The following is a 26122-nucleotide window of genomic DNA, read 5'->3' as shown; positions in this document are numbered from 1 at the left end:
TAATATTTTAGTATACAATTTAAACTACCTAATATACAAAATATATAAATAAACTATTTTTATTTTTTGAGTAGAAACAATAGAAATATTGTTTTAAAAAGAATATAATAATTTTTATTATTAATGAAATCAATAATTCATATAATTTCAATAAAACAAGTATTTTATATTTTTCATTTTCCAATACCAATACTTTATTTCAAATATTAAAAATATATTTAAATAAAATAATTTAAAAAATATGTAAAACAAGGCCTAATAAATTTTTTAATAAATGAAATAAATGTTTAACTTAATATAATTGGATAAAGTTCTAGTAATTTATTATTTGCTATTTATGAACGAAAAACATATAATAGAATTATTTAAATTTTCAAATCCCATAAAATAATAAAATAGAAATATGGATTTAATTTACTTTTTGATTTTTGTTCATCAATAAAATAATAATTAATATTATTTTTACAATATGTATAAATAACTAATTTAATATTTATATACAATTAATATAATTATATAAAATACATTCATTTTATTTTATTTTATTTTACTTACGCATTTATTTATTTTTTGAGTAAAAAACAATAGAAAATTTCCAATGATCATACATTAAAAATTTGTTAATGTTAACATTCTTTTAGAAAATATTAATAATATATCAAATTTTCAAATCAATAAGTCAAATATGATGAAATATTTGTTATATATTGTTACTTTATTAAAACATGAAGTATTTTATTTAAAATTTTAGACTTTTTTACTATTTTTATAGTATACAACAAATAATAAAATATAAATTATGATATGATTATTATTTTTTTATGTGCATTAATAAAAATTTATTGCATTAATTTAATATAAAGTTTTATAATAGTTTTATTTAACCAGTTTTTCATCATATATAAACACGACATTTTCGCAGTTCAAAAAACTCAAGTGGCCGCAAAATTGTTTTATACCGACAGTTGTTTGGCAAACTTGGACGCAATTAATCGCCATCCTGACGAACAAAAGCAAAATAGCCAAGAAAAGTTATAAATCAGCCTGGAACTTTACTTATAAAACTTTATTGTGAAATAAATCAGTGCAATTTAAACTGGCTCTATTTAAACGAGATCTTTTGTTGTGGTTGTGTAACGTTTTGAATGATGTAATACCTTAAAACTATTTACTTAGATTGTATATTTCTGTTTTTAATCGAATTTCTGTTAATTTCTAATCTTAGTTGTTGACTATCGTTCCTTCAGTAAAATTTAATGGTTTGTTTTCCTTCGAAATTTCTTTATGTTTATCTCGGAACAAAGAATAATAAACTGAAAATTTTATTGGGTTGCTGGTAAATAGTAACATCGAGTTAAGAATAAAAATGGTTTTACTGCCAAATTCCATTAGTATAATCAGAAACAGTCAAATTAATTTTGAATTATGCACCACTTCAGACGCTCCTCTATCATAATTTAATTTATAAATTACGTTTCACGAGATGCTTCACGTATCGATTTCGGTTTCGAAAGGATGCTGTTTTGTGATTCGAGTGAAGAAATTTCGGTAGCACGTTTATCGAATTAAAACAAAAACGACGAGTGTAATGTGTAATAAGAATAATGTTTGGGCCTGTCGGGAACACACACGATGATAGAAAAATGGCTTAACGTACCCGGTAACTGAACATTGATAAAAAGAACGATGGAAATCTGTAAGAACTTCAGCTTATCCAGCGAATCCTGGGAATAATCCGCTCTTGATTTAAATAACTATTTTGTCACGCCGAGTAATTCCCAGTTCAATAATTTATCTCCGCTGAAATCTAAACTTCGGTAATTTCTGTGTTGCTCACTGAAACCGTAGAAAACTGAAAAAGTTTCAGCCGCATTAAAATTCTCTCATTAAATACCAATTTATCGTCTTACATTGAATAGTGAAAAACACTCGGGAGACTTTCAAAAGAAACCAGCGAAAAAATGGTAGTTGGGGATTAATCAAAGAGTTTTGGGATTTAATAAGCCGTCGAGCGTTCTCTCATCGAATGCACCGATGAGTAATAAATTATGCATTTTGAATAAATTGAATGAATTATTTGAGCGAATTACGTCCGGATTCGTTACACTCATCCAATTCCCGGACGGGGACATAAAAATACTGATGAAGATTACAACACAAAGACCATTTTCTCAGCGGTAATTTCAACTGGGATAGAGATTTTAGGAACTGGGGGAAACGTGACATTAGAGAAAATAGAAATTTGTCGATTTTATACGAATTGGGATTTTCCGAGGATAATGATGAAATGTGGAGAGTTGGTTTTAGTAATTTCTGTTATTATTGGATTTTGTAAATAATTATAACTGAAACGAAATGCCACTAAAAGTTAAAAAGTTTTTTATCAATCTATATTAGAAATAAATTTTAATTGCTTTACTTTAATTTTACTTTAAACCATTTTAGCCATAAATAAAAACAGTTCATCAACGTTTTAAGGAATATTAATTTGAATATGATATATTTTATATTTTTAATTAAGTTACAACTATTACAAATTAATCTTAATATTATTCAGAACGATTTTTTATCATATTCGGTCATTTGATCAAGTAATTTGGTTATTAGATACTTTGGACATTAAGAAATTTTTTAAATTGTTATAAATTTTTACATTTTATGGGTTTTTATTTATGTTCTCCATTTTAGTGACTAGATTTTGGTATTTTTTTACATTCATAGTGATTTTTACGTTTTCTTATAATTTCAATAATAATTTATTCTTTAAATTCGTAAATTTCTTCAATTTCTCCAATTCCTCATCTTATCTATCTTTATTATTTTACAATTTCAACTATTTTTCATTTATTTATTTGGTAATTTGGTCATAAGGTAATCCGGTCATTAGATCATTTGGTCATTACGTAATTCAGTCATTACGTAATTTGGTCATTTTTATTACCAAAAATACAAATTCTATGGAGGTGTCTAAATTTTCACCACATATATCAATTCACAATTTGGGTATGCTGAACACTCAAAAAATCATACTGTTTTTTATTAATTTTAAATGTATCAAATTCAAGGTTAATTAACCCAATTTGTATTAATTTCTGTTAACTTTAAGTACATGTGACAACTTTTAATTATAATTATTTTATATCTTTAATTTATTTAATCATTTAACGACATCTAATTTTTTTGGTATATTAATTAACTACAAAATTTAAAATGTATAGATTAATTTAATATTATTAGATAATTTCTGCCAACACTGGAATAGATAAATAATTCCAGAGAAAACAATGCCTTTAAAAGTTGATTAATTTATATTACACCTAAATTTTTTTTGCCATGAATAAAGACAGTAAATAAAAGATTCGAAAAATATTATTTGTTGTTTTTTATTATTACTAAATAATTAAAAGGATATAGTTATAGAAATTAAATCTTAAATCTAAATATATCAGATTTTATAAATATATTTACTAAAACAAGTTATATTTAACTTAGAATTATATGCTTATTTTTTATTTTATTTATTATATTTTGAAATTGTATTTTAAAATATAATTTAAAATACTAGTGGCTTTAGATTAGTATATAACATTATATATTTCGTATAATAAATCATTCTATTATAATTTAAATTATATAGATTAATTTACTGTTATGTTTCCTGATATTATTGAATTGGATAAATAATTCCAATTCCAGAAAGGAACTGCCACTAAAAGTCGATCAATTTATATTAGACCTAAATTTTTCTTGCGTGTCTTTAAACTCTTTTAGCTCCAAAATAAAGACACGTAATTAACGTCAGATACCTAAACCCCCCAAATGTAGAGCAGTTAATTTACCTTGACTGACAGTAATCCAAACGAATATTCAATCAATTAGGATTAATCGAGGTAGTATCCAATATAGGCTGAAATGTAGCTGAATAATGTTTAAAAATGCATAAGTTTAATAACAACAGAAACAGAATCTTGGCACGAGGCCAGTTTTCCTCAATGTCAATGAAGTTTACTAATTTATGGGTCTAATGCATTTTGGAAGTAATCGCATTTAATGTAATTCTCCTGACACTGTGACAGCTTCACCACTTTATCATGGACAACTCTAAACGGAGAATTATTAATGGAGTCTGCTATAAATAACAATTCACCGACACAATTTCCTCCATAACTAATAAAACATTCAAGTATTTAACTTCGAAATTTTGCATATAATTTATGTGACTCATCCATCCATCCATCCATTATTCATTGAACTACAAAAATTAGATCTGTCAAGAATGAAATGCCAAATATAACTTGGAAATAGGGCAAACATCAAATATACACACACACCAACGTATCACAAATGCAAAGAAGGTTTCAAGAAAAGCGCCCGAAGAGAAACTCGTGTAATTACATCGTAAATTACACATGCAAATCCAGATCTTACATATTCCCTTTCTAACCATTCAACATTGCTAAGGTTAAATTGTGTTAGCGTTCGCTCTTGTATTTATTTTAAGCCGTGGCTATTTGGATGTGCGGCTCGCGGCATGTTTATTCAAACTTCCACCCAGACAAAAGGTACAACTGGGATTGATATTGTTATCTTTATATCGTCCGGTTAATGAAGAAACCCGCCTTGTTTTTACTTGCCCGTTCACCTAATGGAAAAACACTTCGTTCCAACGTTGCACAATATGTGCGCCAGCTCCTCCATTCTTTGCCAGCTTAATTGCATAATTGAGACTACGGGTCTCAATCTTTATTAGTCCCACAGACGTCTCTGTTCCTTTTTTTGGTTAATCAAGATGAATCGGCCTGAAAAGTGCAACCTTAAACGAGACAAAGCTTTGTGCCGGAACCATTTCAAGCCCAATAAGCTTTAGACCGGACGTCGCAATTTTCGAGATTACATTACACTTATCTAAATAGTGGCCGTCGGAAAAAGCTTTAATTCCGTTCAACTTTCCTGTTTAATCCAACGGATGCAGCGAATTAAAACAATAAACGTAAATAATCCGACTTTTCCCAGTTGCCCCGGTTTGCCCTTAAACCAGCAAAATGATTTATATGCTAATACTCGAATATAAAGAACGTGGAGTCATAAAACCCGGGGTAATAATCAGGAATCGAGGTTTCTTGTGGCCACGAATCGATTTTTGAGTAAAACCGTTTTATGGTAATGCAGTTATAAAAGATAAACGTACCAAATTTCTCGTAAAATTAACTGCGACTCATCACATTAACCAGCTGACACGGTTTTATCGCTTTCAATTTGTTCTAAACTGTTCAAGCACCGTTTACATTGTAATGTAACCAATAAGCTGAAATTTTTATGTCCCGGCGTTAATTTCTTAACACATTTATCGATTAAGGCCGGTGTTCATTTATAAAGTCGTCTTCTGTTTTTACCAAAAAAGGCGAAAACACTCTTAAAACATAGAAACATCGTAATTGGGGTAAATTAAAGACAGAACTCAATTAACGCGTTTTTTAAGTGAAAATGTTTCAGGCTTCATTATTGCTGATAATATTTCAGATCGTCTTTTTAGACGTTTTACACTAACCATATCATCTTCCACATCAATTTAATTATAAATAATTAATGGAAATTATTACGACGTTTGATGTTCGAGAGCTTCAATAATCTGGAGGCAATTTATTTTCTGAGTGGTGGAAGAAATAGTTCAAGTGCTGCTTTTTCAAATACAAAGGATGTTTATTGGAGCATGAGACTCCATCCAGTCAAATATAATTAAGTGTGTTAAGAACAAAAGTTGGATCATTATTTTATAAAAAAGTTGCACATTGAAAAACTAATATGGTGTTGACTTGCTTATTAGACGACGAAATAAAAGGAAAAAAATACATCTAAGCCGCTTGTAGTTGAAAAGAGTATTCAATTAGTGACCCCCACAAAAAAGTTCTTTCAGTCACCTTCGTGTTATTTCGTTTAACAGCTTCATCTGATTTATCATAAATTATCCAAATTGCAATTTAAAGTCCTTGTAAAGCAGGTGGTGAAAATTTATAGTTTAAACCATCGATTGGCATCTCAAACAAAGAGATTTTTATTGGTCTATAAATAAGGTACTGATATAAGTTTCACTACTCCATATCCAAAACACAAATTTGTCTGCGAACGTCGCACCATAAAATATCCACGGAATCGATAATATGTAGTAAGAAACTTTTTGGTCCATTATCTCGGCAAAAAAGTTCTTGAGACACGACTAATAAAAAACAGGCATCGAACATAAGGTGCTGATTTTCAAAGCTTTTTTTTCTCAATTTAGTCGATTTCATTGTGATAATGTAGAAAGGGGAGAAAACACTTTTAAGCTGTAAAATGTACTAATTAGTTTAGATTAAAAGCAGAATTAAATTAGGACAATTTTTAAGTGCTCTTTACTGAAAGTGATTTCAAGCTTCATTATGAATCATAAAATTCCTTCAGTTTAAATTGAAATAATTAAAGGAAAATTATTTAATATACTGTTTGACGCTTAAGGGTTGAATTACGGTATTAAATTGTTTTATTATCTGGCAAACTTATAAATGTTAATGAAATTATAAAAATGAAAATATAAACTTCTTCCATCGACTATAACAATAATTAAAAATAATATGGGTGTGGACGAAAGAAAGGCATGTTATGTTGAAGGACTTTAAGAGGATTTTTATTATTTTGATGTTATTAATGTAAAATTACAAAACACTTTTAAGGCATGTAAAAGGCAATTGCTTTAAGATTTAATTAGGATGTTTTTAAGTGCCTTTTTAAAAATATATAATCTGGCTTCGTACATATTCATAAATTATGAGTCAGATGTTTTTTGCTCAGTTTTACTGCTTACATTAAATACATTAAAATAAAATTAACGTTTACTTTTAATGCACGGTCTTCTTAACAACTTACACAAAAATTTATCGATTTTAACAAAGTATTGATGGAAAAATAAGTAGGCATGAGAAAAAACTGATGTGGACAAAGTGAGATAATTCGTCTTGGAAGTTAATTATAATGAACGGCCGGTTTTACAAGGCAAGTTAAGTTTTGGGCTGAGGAAATTTTCAACTGCCCTAATACAATGGATCTAATGCGCATAACTTGCTTTAAAGTTCTGAAACCTTGCCAGACATGCCAGAATTCCGTTTTTCAACTTTGAACTTGAACTCAGGGCGGGTTATTAATTAAGATTATCAAAGAAAGTTACGTTTCATTCCAGTTCTGTTATCGAAAGTAGACTAAAATTAATTATTTGTTCGATTAGACAGTTCGGAACAATCTTTATGTTTGAGACAGCTAATAAAAATTCGGAGCACGTCACCTGCAATACATCGCGGCATTTAAAGCATTTTTACTTCGCACGTTGCGATTACCGTGAAACCGGAAAACGGAGGATTGTCACGAAATAAACAACAGATGCACCTTGCCGCAACTGCAGCTTACTGCAGTGGTAGAAACAATAAAATCTTGAATTTTACGTTCTCGAAATATAAAACAGACAACGTAAGTTACTTTGATTATTAGATTTTTAGCTGAAGTTACCTTAGTGGATTGGTAAAGAAAACTTTCATGTTGTTTGACCAAAAATCAAATTGCTTGTCCGTAATTCTTTCATTTTAACACAAAAATGTGCCACATTCCAGACATTTGGTGGCTTCATTTATTTATTATTTTTGTCAATCATTGCTAAGAGCTTTTTTAATTTTTTATTGGATAGTACTAATGTTCGAGCTGGCTAGCTCCTCTTGGGTACTATAAACTCTAGATATTGTTGTTTAAGGGGAGGAAAAAGGGTAGAAATTGCAGCACCATAAAGTTACCACAAGAGTACTAACGAAAGATGATTTTAAAACAAATGGGCATACAAATGCTTGTTGAAACGTAGTCTGTGTGATGATTTAACTCATTTGGTGATTTGGTCCTAAAGTAATTCGGTCATTAGGTAATTCAGTCATTAGTTAATTTGGACATTAAGTCATTCGTAAATTCTTAGTAACTTTTTGGATTGTAAAAAATTTTTACATTTCTGGTGAATTTGTACGTTTTAATGATTATTTGGGGATTACAATTATATATTACACTATATTTTTAGTAATTTTTCGGAATTTTAGTAATTTTTTTGCATTCATAATGATTTTTACATTTTTTGTAATTCCACTAAATGTCAAAATCATTAAATCATGAAATTCCTAAATTACTTCAATTCCTCAATTCTCCCAAATTAGAGAAAATTTTTAGATTTAATTATTTTTCGTTATTTAGCCATTTGGTAATTCGGTCATTAGGTAATTTGGTCATGAAGTAATTCAGTCATTAGGTCAATTTTTTTAAATTTGTCGATTTTAGTGGAAATATAAATTTGTGTAACATTAAAAAGTTTTTCTCAGAATTTTAGTTAATTTTTAATTTTTTTAGAAAAACAATTCTTTTTAAATTTTTTTGTTACAACATGTATACAAGTGTGTATTACATTTATTTTTCTCGTTTTCAAAAAATAATAAAAAACAATCGAATATTATTGGTGAGGTCCACAGAAGTAGGTTATTAATTAAGAATATTATTAAGATAAAAAAGTTTAATTCCAATTCCGTTAATAAGCAAAAGAAAAAATTTAAAATTGATTATTTGTCACATTAGACAGTTATAAACAAATCTTTGTATTTGAAACGGTTATTAAAAATGCAAGGCACTTTATCTACAATATATCTTTATGGCCTTTAAACATTTTTACTTCGCACGTTATTTCCGTAAAACTGGAAAACGGGCGATCATCACGAAATAAACAGTAGATGCACCTTGCCGTAACTGTAACTTATTGCAGTTGCAGAAATAATAAAACCTTGAATTTTACTTCCTCGAAGTATAAAACAGACGACAGAACTTACTTATTAGTTGTCTACCAAAAAGCACCTTAAAATAATTAAGGGAAACACATTTCATGACCAGAAATCAACTTCCTTTGCCGCAATTTGGCCGTTTTAACACAAAAACGTATTACGGACCAGCCATTTGGACGCTTCGTCTCTTTCATCCTTGTCGCCTGTGTCTGGCGAAGAGTTTTTTTAATGCATGCCGCTAATTATCGGGCCGGCGAGCATCTCTAGGGCGCTATAAACTCTCCAGTTATTGTTGTGTAAGGGGAGAAACAGAAAGTAGAAATTGCAACGTCATGAAGTTACCACAAGGGCACTATCGAGCGTTGATTGTGAAGTCGCAGTAAATGGGCTTACCGATCCTCGTTGAAACGTAGTCTGAGTGATGATTGCGAGAAAGCCACCAACGCCGGCGCCATTAGACAACAAGTTGCAACTCTCTGTGTAACGTACACCTGGAATTTAGGTTTTTTTGACCAAATATTGTGTTATATTCATTTGTTGGCGGGGCGAAAACGGGCGTTCATAAATATTTAACGAGCCCTCGCTGTTTTTCGTGTTGCGTCGAACGTGAGCGAGGCATTTTGCATGAATACCTACTTTGGAATTTGTGATGTGTGAAATGAAGGTTTAATTTGAAAATTTACATAAAACTATTCTTGGATAGAGCCGCCGGGTCATTAACGAGATAAACGGATTTGATGCGGACCATTTAACCGAGTCAAGTGCTACAAAAAATTATTCGCCAGAGAAAAACGGGACAAAAACTCGATTAATTAAGTGCGCAAAAATGCTAAAATCCACACGAAGTATGTTTTATTAACATGCCCCTAATTCGTGACTTTAATATAGTGTTGCTTACGAGTAAAATGGAGACTAATCAATTTGCAGCGCCTTGAAACGAAAAAAGAGGGAAAAGAACGGCTTGGAAAATTCATGTACACAAATCAATTTCAATTAGATTTAAAGGGATCATTTAGATGCCCGAAATAATTTATCGCCGTGTAAACATCCTTTTAATTCCGCCATGTGGAAGTGAACTGGGGTGGTAAATTATTCGAACTATTTTGGTTGCGTCAACTAATTTGCAATTTTTCCTGGTTGTTGTGTACACCGCTTGAGCACACCTACTTCAATCGTGGTCTATTTTTGGTGTTGTAAACTTCGATTTACCGTTATCGATTTGAAATACGATATGTACTTATTAACCCCCATATTTAGGGGGAGCTAAAATTGACAGTTGTTTGACTCAAGGACAATTATCCTATTTACATACCTCTAAAGTTGGAAGTTTGAGATTCGATTTGCCAACCTGGAACAAAGATATAGTTTACTATTCTGATTATATATGCCAACAAAATTTTTTAAATTAATTTAATATATTTTTAATGCCTTGATTACAAAACTGCCATCAGTTTTATATTTTGAGACACATGCTAACTGAACTCGGTTTTGTTAAAAGGCATAAATAAAGAAATGAAAATATCTGTGGAGGTTAAAATTTCATATCATGCCTAATATGAAAATCATGTTACAATCCATGTTAGATAACTCGAAACATGATTTGCTACAAAAAAATTCGAATACTAATGTAAGTATGATTTAAGCTAGATATTTCAAAAAATACTGCTAAAGTACTTTTCAAAAATAACATTTTGAAACCTATAAAATATGTAATATTTAATCAGTATAATTTTATTATAACGTATTGTATTATTAGGTAAAGTGTTTATTTAAATTTAAGCATTACCATTGTAGGGATTGTCTTTAAGACATTTAATTGAAAAAAAACCCTTAGTAAAATGTATTCTAATCAATTGAACCTAGATGAGTTTAGCTGAGGCAAGAGAAATTCAATTTATCGAAGGATGTGCCAAATATTTAGTTATCAAGTAAAAATTACATATAATTTTCACCCTAGACATCATTGTTAACTAATTTGCTTCGAGTTATTGAAGTTTGACTGTATCCTCTCAAAGTTGTTTAGTCCTCTATTTTAAAGACCATATTACCATATATCTAATTCTACTTTATACTGAGTAAACTTCTTCTATTATATTTTGTAGATTTTCAGTGTCATTTTACACTAAATTCTAAATTAAACAATGACATCCAGAAACAAATGTAACTGTGTAAATAAACCAAATGATTTTTGTTGTGTATGTGGCATATCACACATGTACAACATGTATTAATTTACGACCCAAAGCCATGAGGAAGTAGCAGTGGTCCTCAACGTTTTAATCAGTAATAACTGAACGATCTTTTAAGAGATCTGTACCTTTCAAAGGAGACAGCCAAATTATTTGCAACCACATTATTGTAGGAGAGATAAGGAGAGTCCTTTTTCTCCCAGGAAAATAATCAGGAATGGGCACATGTTGGCCGATTTCTGCTGAAGTTTTCAAAGAGACTGTTCAAGTAAACTTCAAGCTGGGAAGTTGTAAAAAGGAAAATGTTCAAGTAATAAGTAATGAAGGTATGTACAGTGCAGTGGTGGCCATAATTATAGTAACTTATAAAAATATATTAAAAATATCTGCTATACTACTTGAATTGTTTATTTGGAAGTGGTTCCCCTCCTTTGAATAGAATAGCATCGATCGTTTTATGTATAAAGAAATATTGAGGAACAACATGGTCTGTATTCATATAAAAATATGTCACTAAAACATGTCATATTAATTTCCCGATCTAAACTCAATTGAAAACTTATGGGAGATAGTGAACAACAACATAAGCCACAAAGAGTATTGTAATCAGCTATATTTATTCACGATTCTCCAAAAGTCCTGTCAAAACTTGGATCCAAATATTATTGATCATCTGTTGCTTTTCATGAAAAAAAGTATTTGGAAGTTATTCATAATATTGGGAATTTTACAATATATTGGTGTAGAATTAATTAAATTACTAATAACAAATTATTTGTAGTTATAAAACATTATACACCAGTAAAATTAAATTCTTAATTTTTTTATTGTTTAACTATGTAGTTCTTAAATTTATACAAAGGAAGTTAATTTTCAATATGCATTTTTTTGAACTCAATAACACAATAACAATACTTTCTTCTAATAGTGTATAATTGAAAAATGGTTGGTAGCAAAATAGTTACTGGTGTATGTTGATTTATTTTTAATGAAATGTTTGATGAAAGTAGTTAATATTTATGAAAAAAATGATCAGAAAAATATATTAATGCAACAAAAATATTGATACTAGTTTGTGAAATGAAATATTTCAATGTTTGTTAAATATATATTTAAATTGCAACACGTATATTCAAATATGTGAAATTTCACGTTTTATTTTTCTGAAACGTGTAACAATTTAATCGAATGTCAGTTGTTTAATTTATTGGTTTTAACATGACACAGGAACATTAACAGATTTATAAATATTCAATTTAATGTTGTTGATGCTTTGTCATTACACACTGCAAATATTTATACAGAAATCTGAGTTAAAATTTACATTAATAAATATTAGTTTTATGGGATTTGTTACAATAGTACTACTTAAACATTAAATCTAAACATAGAACAGACCATTTAATTTAAATAAAACAGACCAAATTATGTTTCTTGTCGTTAATAGATCATAATATACAAAGGACAAGCTATATTATAACAGACAAAAACATTAATAAAGCATTAACATTAGGGAAAGTCATTTTACTGCTAGTGCGAGTTTGTTGTATGTCTTTGTGCTAATTGTCGGGAACTATAGCCATAATACTTGAATAAGTCATAACTGCTTGAATGTGGAAGTTCGTCGCAAATATCCGGAGCTTTATTAAGATATGCATATTTCCGTGTTCCCCAGCGACTCCCGTTCGTAATTTGCCGCCGAGGTAAACAGTGGCACAGAGAGACGTAGGTAATTAAACACTCGGAAGAAAGTTCGCAATTTTAATTAAGCATCGGATACACAAAAAATGCGAAATAATCCAAAATTAAAAATCAGGTACGAATTTTCAGTCGCAAGTCGGCATTCTGGGCAACGCTTAAAGACCTTTAATTTCTTCCTGGATACGTTCTCAATTTTCTTTCGTATTTTTTTTCTTGTTCCTTTCATTTTTAAATTGAATTTTTCTGAAAGAATTATTTTTACATTATGTAAATGCTCCGGGGAAGAAAGTGTGTATAATACACCCACCGTTCCGGATCGGTCCGTAAAACAAGCAACAAACATGTTTGGATTTAATTAAGTTTTTAAACAATGTAGAAAACAATAAAAGCCGTTTTAGTGCCCGCCGTTTCGTACGTTTAATGTACCTGCACCGACCGCAATTTCAGACTTTTGCAAATTTTTGCAGTTAAGAGTCGCCTAATTAAATTTATACGTGCATATCTAACCGCTAACGGCCGCGTTTTCATCCGGATTACTGTGCGAGCGAGATAATATTGGAAATTATTATTTTAGATGCTGTTTATTTAATTGCCGAGTCCACATCATAACTCAAACGTTTGTATTGACCGAGGTTTGGAGTTAATCTTTCGTCCGGCTTCCATCAGGAACGGATGAGAGCGAAATAATAAATAACGCGTCAAAGATTAGAAGTGACAAACGATCTGCAGGCATCTAGCGAGTTAAATGTATTAGTGTTTATATTAGTGTTTATGTTAGATATAGTTTTGTATATAGTTAGTTATCTTATCTCTTCGTGGTTTAGGCATGGGAATGTTTTCGCCCACTTATTAAGAGTATCCCTTAATGGGGTTAACGTAAACATTCCCTATTTTAAATAGGCCCATCCAAGGGGATGGATGGCAGTCTAGCAGAAATTATTGTACATAAAGCATCTATATTGAACAGTGTAAATTGTAGAAAATAAAGTTTTATCTAAACTGTTAGATATACTTATTTAACTGGCGCAGTCGTACGGTTCACTTCAGTGAAACTATCACGTCGATTTCAATCGTTTGGAAGTGAAAGAACCACATTCCGAAGAAGCATCCATTAAGGAAAATCTAAGGAACAAATACTACAATTAAACACAATCAGCCGAGGACCATCCATCGAGGAAATCCAGAGCAACACATAGATGCAACACAACAAGAAGAATCTACGAGAATCCAACTGAGTTAAGTCCATCGTGGAGAAACCAGTAAGAAGAGATTCAGGAAATCAAACAAGTGGAACTCCCAACTAGTTACGTCCATCGCGGAGAAACCAGAAGGAAACCACAAATTAAACCATCCCACACGCTGAACTACGTCCATCGAGGAGAAGTCCACGCAACGGGGATAAAATTATAAATTTTATGTAAGTAACTCATGTTTTCCCATTAACATTTTAAAGAATTGAAATTGAAGCAATTCAGAATTAGAGTACTAAAAACTGCTAGAACTCGATATTAATTTCAAAATTAAATTTATTAACTAGTAAAAACAAACAAGTAAATCAAAATGGCTCAAATTACAATTAAAGACATGATGGATACCATTCCTACCTTTGATGGTGATTCGTCCAAACTTCGATTTTTTATTGGGAGACTGGAAAAAGTAGTTAACAAATTTTATGATATTAAGGACCCCGAAAGTTTAATAAACGACTACATCACCGCTTCTATTACTAATAAACTACGAGGCCCAGCCCTCGCAGTTATTGAAAACTCAAACGCAACTTCGATTACACAAATTAGAACGGAATTGATTAGACACTTTGGTGATATTAGAAATGAGCATAGTTTGTTGTACGATCTTCACCAGTTACGGCAAAGCCGCAGCGAAACCGCTTCGGATTATTACAATAAAATTTACGAATTATGCAATATTTTTAATAATTATGTAACCCTAAATGAACCGAATCCAGAAATGCGACACATGAAATTAGAACATTTTAACCAAAGCGCCCTAACGGTATTCCAAGCAAATGTAAAACCAACTATATTAGCCTCAATGTTAAGGGTAAAAAGTCCAAGAAATATGTTAGAAGCTCTTGAATTCGTAAAAAGCGAAGAAAAATTCAATTACTATGCTTCTCAAGTTCAAACAAATTATAATAGACCACCCAATCAAAATTTTTCCCAAGGTTCCCAAAACCAAAGAAATTATAATAGACCACTCAATCAAAATTTTTCCCAAGGTTCCCAAAATCGCCAGCATGGTCAAGGCGTCCCCAACAGACAACAAAACTTTCCCCGTAACCCTGTAAATTTTCGAACTAAACAAAACAGAACCCAACACCCTACACCAATGAGTGGTGTATCCCACGTTAGAGCCAAAACAATCAATTCTCGTCAAAATCAGTCACCTAAATTTCAGTTTGAAGAGCTCTATAACTTAGAAAACAATAATCCAGTCGACACTAAAACCAATCAAAACGAGACTACTTACGAATTTAACGAAGAGAGTCCTTATTATGAAAATTTTCGGGACGACCAATATTCAAAACCGACAAAGTAATTGAATTCCACACAAATCCCAACGGAAAAAAACTTCCTTACATCCAAATAAAAAACCCTCAATTAAAATTACTTATCGACACAGGCTCTACAAAATCTTTTCTTAATCCTTTAATCGCTCATAAACATTACCCTCACAAAATAATCAAAGAACCATTTATTGTTACAACAGCATTTGCATCATCCAAACACGACGAGGTCATGCAAATAAAGGCATTTCCAGAATTTAATAGTAATGAGGTGATAACATTTCATTTATTTAAATTTCACGAAATTTTTGACGGTCTAATAGGAGTAGATAATATGCATATCCTACAAATAAAACTAGATATTCATAATAACATTCTAAGCACCCCAAATTCAAATAATAAAATTCTCTATCTACAGACTAGTAATAACATATTAATTCAAAAACTTATTCCCGGTAACACCACAATAACATTACAAGTGCCTACAACAATCTCCGAAGGTAATATATTAATTCCAAAACAAACAATTCAAAATTGCAAAATTCCTGAAATATTAACGACAGCTAAAAATGGTAAAGCACTTATAGAAATTTCAAATGTATCAGATGACGAAATTAATTTTTCCTTACTTTACCCGCTAAAAGCCTACAAAGCAGACAATAATTTCGAGCTGTATAATTTTCATATAACAGCAAAAGAAACTAAATTAAGAAATATTGCCGAAGTTATTAGGACTGATCATCTAAATTCAGAAGAAAAAAAAGAAATTATCAAACTATGCAGAAAATATAAAGACGTCTTCTTTAAACCAGATGATAGTCTAACCTTCAGCAATCAAATTACACATAGGATTCGTACTACAGACGAAATACCTGTTTTTACTAAAACATACAGATATCCCTTCGTACATCGCGAGGAGGTAAAGAATCAAATTAACAATATGTTAGAACAGGGCATAATCCGTCCTAGCCACTCTCCTTGGTCCGCCCCTATTTGGGTAGTACCTAAAAAATCAGACGCTTCCGGAAAGAAAAAATGGCGAATAGTTGTGAATTATCGCAAATTAAATGAAAAAACAATAGACGATAAATATCCAATACCAAACATAACTGATGTCCTGGACAAACTAGGACGTTGTAATTATTTCTCCACTCTAGATTTAGCCAGCGGTTTCCATCAAATCGAAATGCACCCTGACGATGTACAAAAAACGGCTTTTAATGCCGAAAACGGCCATTACGAATACGTCCGCATGCCTTTCGGTCTAAAGAACGCCCCGGCGACTTTCCAACGAGTTATGGACAATATCCTGAGAGAATTGATTGGAAAAATCTGTCTTGTGTACCTAGACGATATTATCGTTTTCTCAAACTCCCTTCAAGAACACATTAACAATCTTGAACTCGTGTTCGGTAAGCTACGCAAGGCACACTTTCAAATTCAACTAGACAAATGCGAATTCTTAAAAAAAGAAACATCATTCTTAGGGCATATAATTACAAAAGAAGGTATTAAACCAAATCCAGACAAAATAATCGCAATAAAAAAATTTCCAATTCCCAAAACTAGTAAAGAAATAAAAAGCTTCCTTGGACTTTTAGGTTACTACAGGCGCTTCATTCCCAACTTCGCACATTTGACCAAACCAATGACCAAACTATTAAAGAAAAATGCAAAAATCACTTTAACACCGGAATACATAAATTGTTTTAATAATTGTAAAGAACTGTTAATGAACGACCCAATCCTTCAATATCCAGATTTCACAAAAACCTTCAATTTGACAACAGACGCGAGCAATTTCGCAATAGGCGCCGTTCTGTCACAAGGAGAGCCTGGCAAAGATAAACCCATTGCATATGCGTCCAGAACCCTTAACGAAGCTGAATGTAATTATAGCTCCATTGAGCGCGAATTGTTGGCAATAGTTTGGGCAACAAAGTACTTCCGCCCTTACCTGTATGGTCAAAAATTTAAAATTTTTTCGGATCATAAACCATTACATTGGTTATTTTCAGTCAAAGATCCTAATTCACGACTCACCCGTTGGCGTCTTAAATTGGATGAATATAATTACGAAATTATATACAAAAAAGGTTCATCGAACACTAATGCTGATGCACTCTCCAGAATAAAAATAACCGAATGTAATATGCACAATAACGAACTTGATCCAATGGCAGAACTAGAATCTATTCTGGCAAATGCCCCCGAAATGTCAGATGTCGAAGACCTAGACGAAATCCTAGAAACACTAGAAAATGCTCAACCAAAAGACAATTTAGAAATTAACGATAATGCAACCGTCCACACGAGCTTAGAGAATCCTATTTTAAATATCCCAATTTCAGAAAAGCCCTTAAATATGTTCAAAGATCAAATTATTATCAACGTAGTGTTACAAAACCCAAAGAAACCTGTCTTGAAAAAACTATTTGACAACAAAAATCGAACAACCATCGAAGTTACAAAAATAAATTTTGAGCAAGATATAATAAAAATATTTAAAGAATTTACGACCAGTAACAAAACCTTTGCAATTTTAATAAATCAAAAAGAGTACTTCAATCTATTAAATTGTACACTACAATCTAACTTCAGAAATTCTGCTCTTAAGTTAGTCATTTGTAACGAAATCTTACAAGACGTCGAAGATGATCATGAACAAACACACATTATTCAAAAATACCACGAAGGTAAAACAAACCATCGGGGTATCAATGAAACAACAATGCAACTGCGAAACCGGTATTATTGGCCTAATATGACTAATACAATTTCAATGTACATAAACAACTGTCAAATTTGTCAAACATTAAAATACGACCGAAACCCCCCTAAACAAATCCTCAATGTTTCACCTACGCCGTCTCACCCATTCGAAATTGTACATATCGATATATTTTCAGCAAACACACAAAAATTTTTGACGATAGTAGACTCATTTTCAAAATATGCTCAAGCATACCCGGTAACTTCCCCAAACGGAATAAATATAATTAAAGCCCTTATTATTTTCATGAGCCATCATAATTCACCATCAATTATTATCTGCGATAATGGCACAGAATTTAAAAATACAGTTTTCAAAGAATTTACGGATCTTCATCAAATTAAAATACATTTCACAACCCCACACACACACACCTCAAATGGTCCTATCGAACGATTACACTCTAGTCTAATTGAACACCTACGAATATTAAAAACAAAAGAAAAAGACCAAAGCATCATAGACCTAATGCCATTAGCCATACTAGGTTATAATAACAGCATCCATTCAGCAACAAAACACAAACCGAGCGATCTAATTAACGGCCACCTTAAAACGAACTCACCTTTCGACATTGACATTAACAAAAAAATGATGAATAATTATATTCTCAAACATAAAGAATTAACTCAAGAAATATATAAAAACATCAAAGAAAAATTAATTACCGATAAAACAAAGAACATTACCAATATTAATAAAAATAGACACGAACCACTGGAGTATACACCTGGTACAATAGTCTATCACAAAACTGACCACAGGAACAAGCTTGCCAACAAGTTCAAACCCTATGTAGTAAATAAAAATTTAACACAAAAAATACAAACAGTCAATACAAATTATAACAAAAACAACCTAAGAAGACCACTGTCTAACCGATACCATTCTAATGCAAATCTCAAATATACCGAATAATTTAAAAATACTCTTCCCAGACTACCTAAAATTCATGTTAATCGAACAGTTAAAATATATATATATAAAAAAAAAACAAACACATAAATATTACAGTATAATACAGTATTTATTATATTCCTAGTAGATTTATACTACTCTAATTCAAGAATTGTATTCCCTGTTCCTTCGACCAATACATGAGTTCTAGGCAACGCATAACAGTATAATTGTAATGTATTATGTATTATTAGTATATTATTGTATAGGTATTATTATGTATGTATTGTTGTAAATATTATTATGTACGGCCCCTAAAAAAAAAAAAAATATATATATATATTTATATATATATGTATGTATGTATATATGTTTAAATAAGATAATAATAATATTTTTTTTTCTTTCCTTCTAAGGCCCTCTCTAAGAAGGGAGGAGTTAAATGTATTAGTGTTTATATTAGTGTTTATGTTAGATATAGTTTTGTATATAGTTAGTTATCTTATCTCTTCGTGGTTTAGGCATGGGAATGTTTTCGCCCACTTATTAAGAGTATCCCTTAATGGGGTTAACGTAAACATTCCCTATTTTAAATAGGCCCATCCAAGGGGATGGATGGCAGTCTAGCAGAAATTATTGTACATAAAGCATCTATATTGAACAGTGTAAATTGTAGAAAATAAAGTTTTATCTAAACTGTTAGATATACTTATTTAACTAGCGGGAACACGACACTGAAACTAGACATAAATTACAAAACTAATCGATTACTATTTTTAGACGGCTAAAATAAAGGTCAGGAAAAGTGATGGTAAATAGATGTCTTAAATTACGGACTCGGCCGCAAAACACAAAACATCGGGAACAAAAGATAATGATATTCATTTCAGATAAACACTTTTTAAACGGGGACTTTTTACCGAAACTCGACAATTTGTTTTTTGGAACCCGAGCGACTTTAATCAAGATATAATACTGGCAATATGTCAGAAAACTGGCAAGATTAAATTTACGGGGCAAGTGCTTTTTCTAAATTGGCCAGACGCAAAACCGCATCAATTTACTGTCTTAATGTCCTGATGTAGGATAATAGAATTTGGCGCTCTGACCGATAAATTGGCCGGTAAATATTTTAGGTACGGTCTATCGGTCCGGTTTTTCCCGGAATATTAAATTTAAATCGATAACATCCGCACGTTCGAGTCGATTTTCCAAAATGGGCCTGTGAAAAAAGAATATTTAATAAGAAAGACTCGATAAAAAAATTTAAAAGTTAATTTGGCAAAGATGAAGTGATTTAAAATAAAGTTTGCTTACACAAAATTTAAATTTCATTTTTGTAGTCTAATCTAAAATCAGAAAACAGATGATGATTGATTAATTTAAAAAAATGTATATAATATATAATAAATATATGAGAAATATAAATAAATAAAAATAACTTAATATATAGAAATACAAAGTTAAACAGGTTTTATAATTTAAAAATAACATTCGAATAATTTGAGCAAATAATTTTTATACATTAATAAATTGAAGAAGACAAAATGAACTAATTTAATATTCAGTATTAACTATATCATAAATATTTTATAAATTTTAGATATAAAAGTGAAATATAGAAAATATTTAAATAATTAAAAAATAACAAGTTCACAAACATTTAAAGAATATACTAAGAAAAAAAAAATAATACTAAAAAGTAATCTTACATATTTACAAACAAACTCTAAGTAATACAAAAATTTGATACATTAAAAATATAAAAATTGTTTAATATAATTATAAAAAGTTATTTTTTAATAAAAATAAAAATTCTAAAACTACACAAATAATGAAATTATTTTCATTCTACAAAATGATTAAGTTTTAAAAATTATTATAAATATTTAAATATGATATTTAAATTAATTTAAATATTTTATTTAATATTTAATTTAACAAGTTAATAAATACACAAATATATAAAAATTTTAATAAAAATGTTATATGAAATATAAAAAATATAAAAATATTTTGAATAATTAAAAATATGAAAAGTTATTTTGAATTAAAAATAAAATAAAAATAATATAAATTGAAAAAATAACAGATAAATTAATAAATATATAAAAAATATTGAATATTTGCTAATTTAATAATTTTGTATTTTTTATTTAAATTTAAAAATTATAAAGAATTAATAAATAATGCATAGTATATTAAATCAAATAATAATTGTCAGGTTTTAATATTTGTAATAATTAATTATAAATATTTTATACATGAAAATTAAATCTAATAATTTAAAAATATATTTAAAAATAAAATAAATAATCTTAAAAATCTACAAATTAAATTAAATAAATATATGAAATATAAAAATATAAGAAAAATAATAAATACAAATATATAAATTATTTAAAAATAAAAATTCGAATAATTAAATAAATATTGTTAAATTAATTAAATTAAAATTATTAATAATTATATTGTATATAAATAATTTAGATCAGAATGTAAAATCTAAGGAATTTTTTTGATAATTGAAAAATTTAAATCTAAACATACAAATAAATTGAAATAAAACTTTACATATCTACAAACAAATTCTAGATTAATATTATAAAAATATAAAACATACAGAAAATATAAAAACTAGTTAACATTATAATTATCAATATTTTAAAAATAAAATCTAGAAATTTTGTAATAATTTAAAAAAATCAATACATATATATATACTAATCTAAAGAATTTATTAATAGAAAGTAAATAAACAAATAAATTAGGAGGGAATCTTAAAAGTCCACAAATTATAATAAAAAATATATATGAAATATGTAAATTATAAAAATTTTAAATAAATACCAATATAAAAATTTATTTATTTTATAAAAAACTCGAATAAATTAAATAAATAATATAAAGAATATATAAAATATAATATTTCTTAAAATTTATTTTGATTATTGGTAATTAATAATATTTTTGAAACTAATATAATTCTAAAGAAAATAAAATTCTAAAGAATTTTAAATATATGACATTATTTAAAATTAAAAAGTTGTAAAAATTCAAAGTTTATAAATAAAATGGGAATAAAAAAAAATAAAAAATTTTAAATAAAAAAAATATTAAGACACTGAAGGCTTTCAAAAATATAAAAGAAAAATTTAAATCTGTCAGAAATGAGAAAAAATTTCTGTGTATTACTGTTTATGAATAACTTATGAGTAAATACAAAATTATTCATAGGTAAAGTTGTTTTAATAATACTAATAAAACGAAACTATTTTGTTCAGAATATCAAAACTGAGCGAACGAAAAAATACATAAAACTTTTGCTATTTCCACAACAGAATTTATAAATTATAATTCGATTGTTAAGCTCGAAGGTAATTTAACTTTGGCCTGAAAGCCGCACTATAATATGGAAGTGACTGAAAACAGTCAGAAGTTTTAATTGTTAATTAAATGAAAACTTAGCTTTACCCGCGGCGAATAAAGCTTTCGAAAACACATTCATTTGGTAAATACAGTTACATTTCAGCGGCTGAACATACTTTAAATTTAACTCGACTAGAAATATAATAAAATCGCCAAGTCGTATTTTATTTGTTTAATTTATTTGTTTGAAATGAAACTTTTGTCGGGAGGGTCATGAAATTCGACGCGTACAAAGGGTAGAAATATGTTCCAGTAAATATCTTTATGCAGCTCCTTAAGTGTGTGTCTTTTCACACTTTTTACGTCCTATTTGAGTTTAGAGGAAAATAATAAATAGATTACGAGTTTTATGGATGCACAAACTCGTCCGTTCCGTTTTATTTTAATGATGTTTTAAAAACGTAGCACGAATAAAATATGAAGTTTCAAAAAGTTCGTCATGCGAGAAATAAATCAGGTAATTAAATTTGTTTACATCAATCGACTTAAACATTAATAGAAGCTAGTGAAGCTTGCGAATTTCTCTGAGGAATTCGACGTAAAAATATGATATTCCCGTGTTAAGCGCATCAATGGATCTCTTCATTTTAAAAGTTTCACATTTACGGGTACAAAAGTAAAGACATTGAGCCGTTACGGTCTTAAAAAACATTACACGTCTCGCCCTTAAATCTTTTATGCAGATGTATGGATATAGTTTCACCGCTGCATAAAATTTCCATAAACCATGTAGCTTTTTTCTCTCAACTTTCAGATATACGATAAGAGTTACTTTATTTTACCCCGCGCATAATTAGACCGTTATCGCATTCTAGAGTCCATAAAATTATGACTTCAACAACAAACAAACGGGTGTAACGTGCGTTTGCTGAACTCCAATAACTGAACGGCAATTGTGGAAACGGATCGCTTAACTGTGCCGTAAAAGTTGTCTGGAGTTGACGATCATCATTAAAATTCAAATTAAACGGGCTCATTTGTATTTGCATTTAAATTCAATGGGTCCATTAAACTAGACATCAAACGGCGAAATACATTTTCTAATTGATGAGGTGGTGAATTCGGTCAAATAAAATTGTAGTTCTAAAACTTCCACTTGAGGCGAAGTTCGGTGGTATTGGGAACTCCATGTTTGAAATAATTTAGTTGATTGAACCATTATCGAAACAATTACATGCAAATCTCTGGTACTCTACTGTACCATGGATCAGTTAAATAATGGAAATTAACCTTAAACATTAAAAATACCACACTATAAGAAAAAAAAAAGAAATTATAAACAATCACAGAGAAAATGATGATGAAAATGATGTAAAACGAAAAATTAAAGAGACTAAAAATTATTTAATTTATACATCAAGTACCAATACCAATAAAAATGATAAATAAAGTTACATGTACAAAAAAATATCATTAATTATAAGTATAATTACTTAATGAAAAATAAAAATTAAATAAATCCAAAAATATAGATTATCTAAAATGTAAAATTAAGTAATTTGATCAATAAAAATGATAAATAAAGTTACATGTACAAAAAAAAAATCATTAATTATAAGTATAATTACTTAATGAAAAAAAAAAAAATTAAATAAATCTAAAAATATAAATTATTTAAAATGTAAAATTAAATTTGATTTATATAATGTGTTTAACTTGGGAGAAATATGAATGAAATGAAAATTTAAAAAAAATATATTTTTTTAATGTTTAAATAATATTATTATTATTTTTAACAAATTTACGCTTGTAAAAAAAAATATCAAAATTAAAAAAGTGGAAAAATGTTGTTATTTAAATAAATTGGTGTACAAAGAAAAATATTTTCAAATAAATCTAAAAATATAAATTATTCAAGATGTAAAGTTAAGGAAATTATTTGATTCATACAATCTGTTTAATTTAAATAATTATTTTTTTCTATTTTTTAATATTTAAATAACAATATTTTTTAACAAATTTACTCTTGTAAAAGAAACTATCAAAATTAAAAAAAAATTGAAAAATTTTGCTATTTAAATAAGTTTGCTGAACAAAGAAAAATATAATTAATTATAAATATAATTATTTGTTTAAAAAACAATATGTTTAATTTGTAAGAAATAAGATCAATATAAAATATGAAAAAAAAGTAAAATAAAATATATCTTTTTTCTGTTTTTTTTTATGTTTTTAATCATGTAGAAGAAACTATCAAAATTATTATATTTATTTAGTAAAAAACAAAAAAAAATAATTTTTAAATATAAAAATATAAATTACACAAACTGACAAATACAGAAAACCATAAAAAGAATTAAAAATATTTTCTATTTTTATAATATGAATGAAATAAAATTTTAAAAAAAATATATTTTTTTTAATGTTTAAATAATAATAATCATTTTTAACAAATTTACGCTTGTAAAAAACTATCAAAATTTAAAAAATGGAAAAATTTTGTTATTTAAATAAATTGGTGTACAAAGAAAAATATTTTCAAATAAATCTAAAAATATAAATTATTCAAGATGTAAAGTTAACGAAATTATTTGATTCATACAATCTGTTTAATTTAAATAATTATTTTTTTCTATTTTTTAATATTTAAATAACAATATTTTTTAACAAATTTACTCTTGTAAAAGAAACTATCAAAATTAAAAAAAATTGAAAAATTTTGCTATTTAAATAAGTTTGCTGAACAAAGAAAAATATAATTAATTATAAATATTAAATATATTATATTTAATATATTATTAATTACACAAACTGACAAATACAGAAAAATATAAAAAGAATTAAAAACATTTTCTATTTTTATAATGTTTAAATAATAATAGCATTCTTATTTTCATTAAACAAATGACCCGCGTTGTAGTACACTATATTTGTCAAATAAAATTTTATATTTCCAGTTTAGTACAGCAAACATAATATTCTAGTGTTATGATCCACATTAAAAAATAACGCAGGTCGCAGAAAGAAAACACGAGGGCGTATCCGTGAATGTACAACTTACCCTGGAGGGTTGAAACAGGTCATTAATTATTAAATAAGTTCGTCTGAATCTTACGCAGCCAACAAAGCTTGGCAAATTTACAAATTGTACACAATTATGTGCCAGACCAAACTCCGATATTCGAAAGTACTTAATCGAAAAAAAGTATTTGTTACATTGTAATAGACTCGTTGCGAAATACAAAAAGTGCTCGTGCTGACAACTTGTCGACCGCCGAGCCAGACACTTTTATAACACCGAACTTTAACCTCCCCTTTAATTGAAACCCGAAGCCCAACAATGCAATAACTCAGACTCAAAAATCATCTCGTTACAATGTACTGTCGAAGTTAACCGGCCCGATCGCGGCTTTATCAAAAGCCGAAGGGAAACACGGGGTGGAGAAGGTATCGTCCGACCGAATCCATTATTCCGTTCGGTGTTTTAAAGCCGCATGGACAGCCGAACACAAAGAGAAAAACATTTAAATAAAGGGGTTTTGTTCGGATCGTGGGCTAAAAACGTTTACCTTTGTAAAACATGGGGCGTCTTGCCGTTTTACTTTTACGTCCTCATTTAGCGGCTTCTTACCTCGGGGCCATTTCGTTTCTGCCACCGCCCACCCTACCGCCAAACAAAAACTCTATCATCCAGTTAGAATCGGCTGAATTATTAAATGGCTTTTGTACGTTACTTACAAGCAATTGTTTAAATGTTGATTCGGAACGGCGAATATACAAGTGCATAAATAGTATTTTACTTTCGTATTTTCACAATGAGATCTCCTGATTTATGTTT

The 26122-nt window shown here is 28.8% G+C and overlaps 1 protein-coding gene across 6 annotated transcripts in view; it reads right to left on the bottom strand.

Annotated features, from left to right (window-relative positions):
* Positions 1–26122, bottom strand: part of LOC109605092 (diuretic hormone receptor-like) — a 141743-nt gene that overhangs the window by 67085 nt on the left and 48536 nt on the right. For all 6 annotated transcript variants that reach the window (XM_049967853.1, XM_049967848.1, XM_049967850.1 and 3 more), the window contains exon 2: positions 10141–10176. The gene's annotated coding sequence lies outside the window, so the exon portion shown is untranslated. The remainder of the gene's footprint in view (positions 1–10140; positions 10177–26122) is intronic.

This window comes from Aethina tumida, chromosome 5 (assembly GCF_024364675.1).
Source record: "Aethina tumida isolate Nest 87 chromosome 5, icAetTumi1.1, whole genome shotgun sequence".
Taxonomy (NCBI): Eukaryota; Metazoa; Arthropoda; class Insecta; order Coleoptera; family Nitidulidae; genus Aethina; species Aethina tumida.
This window is presented reverse-complemented; position numbering and strand designations above follow the sequence as displayed.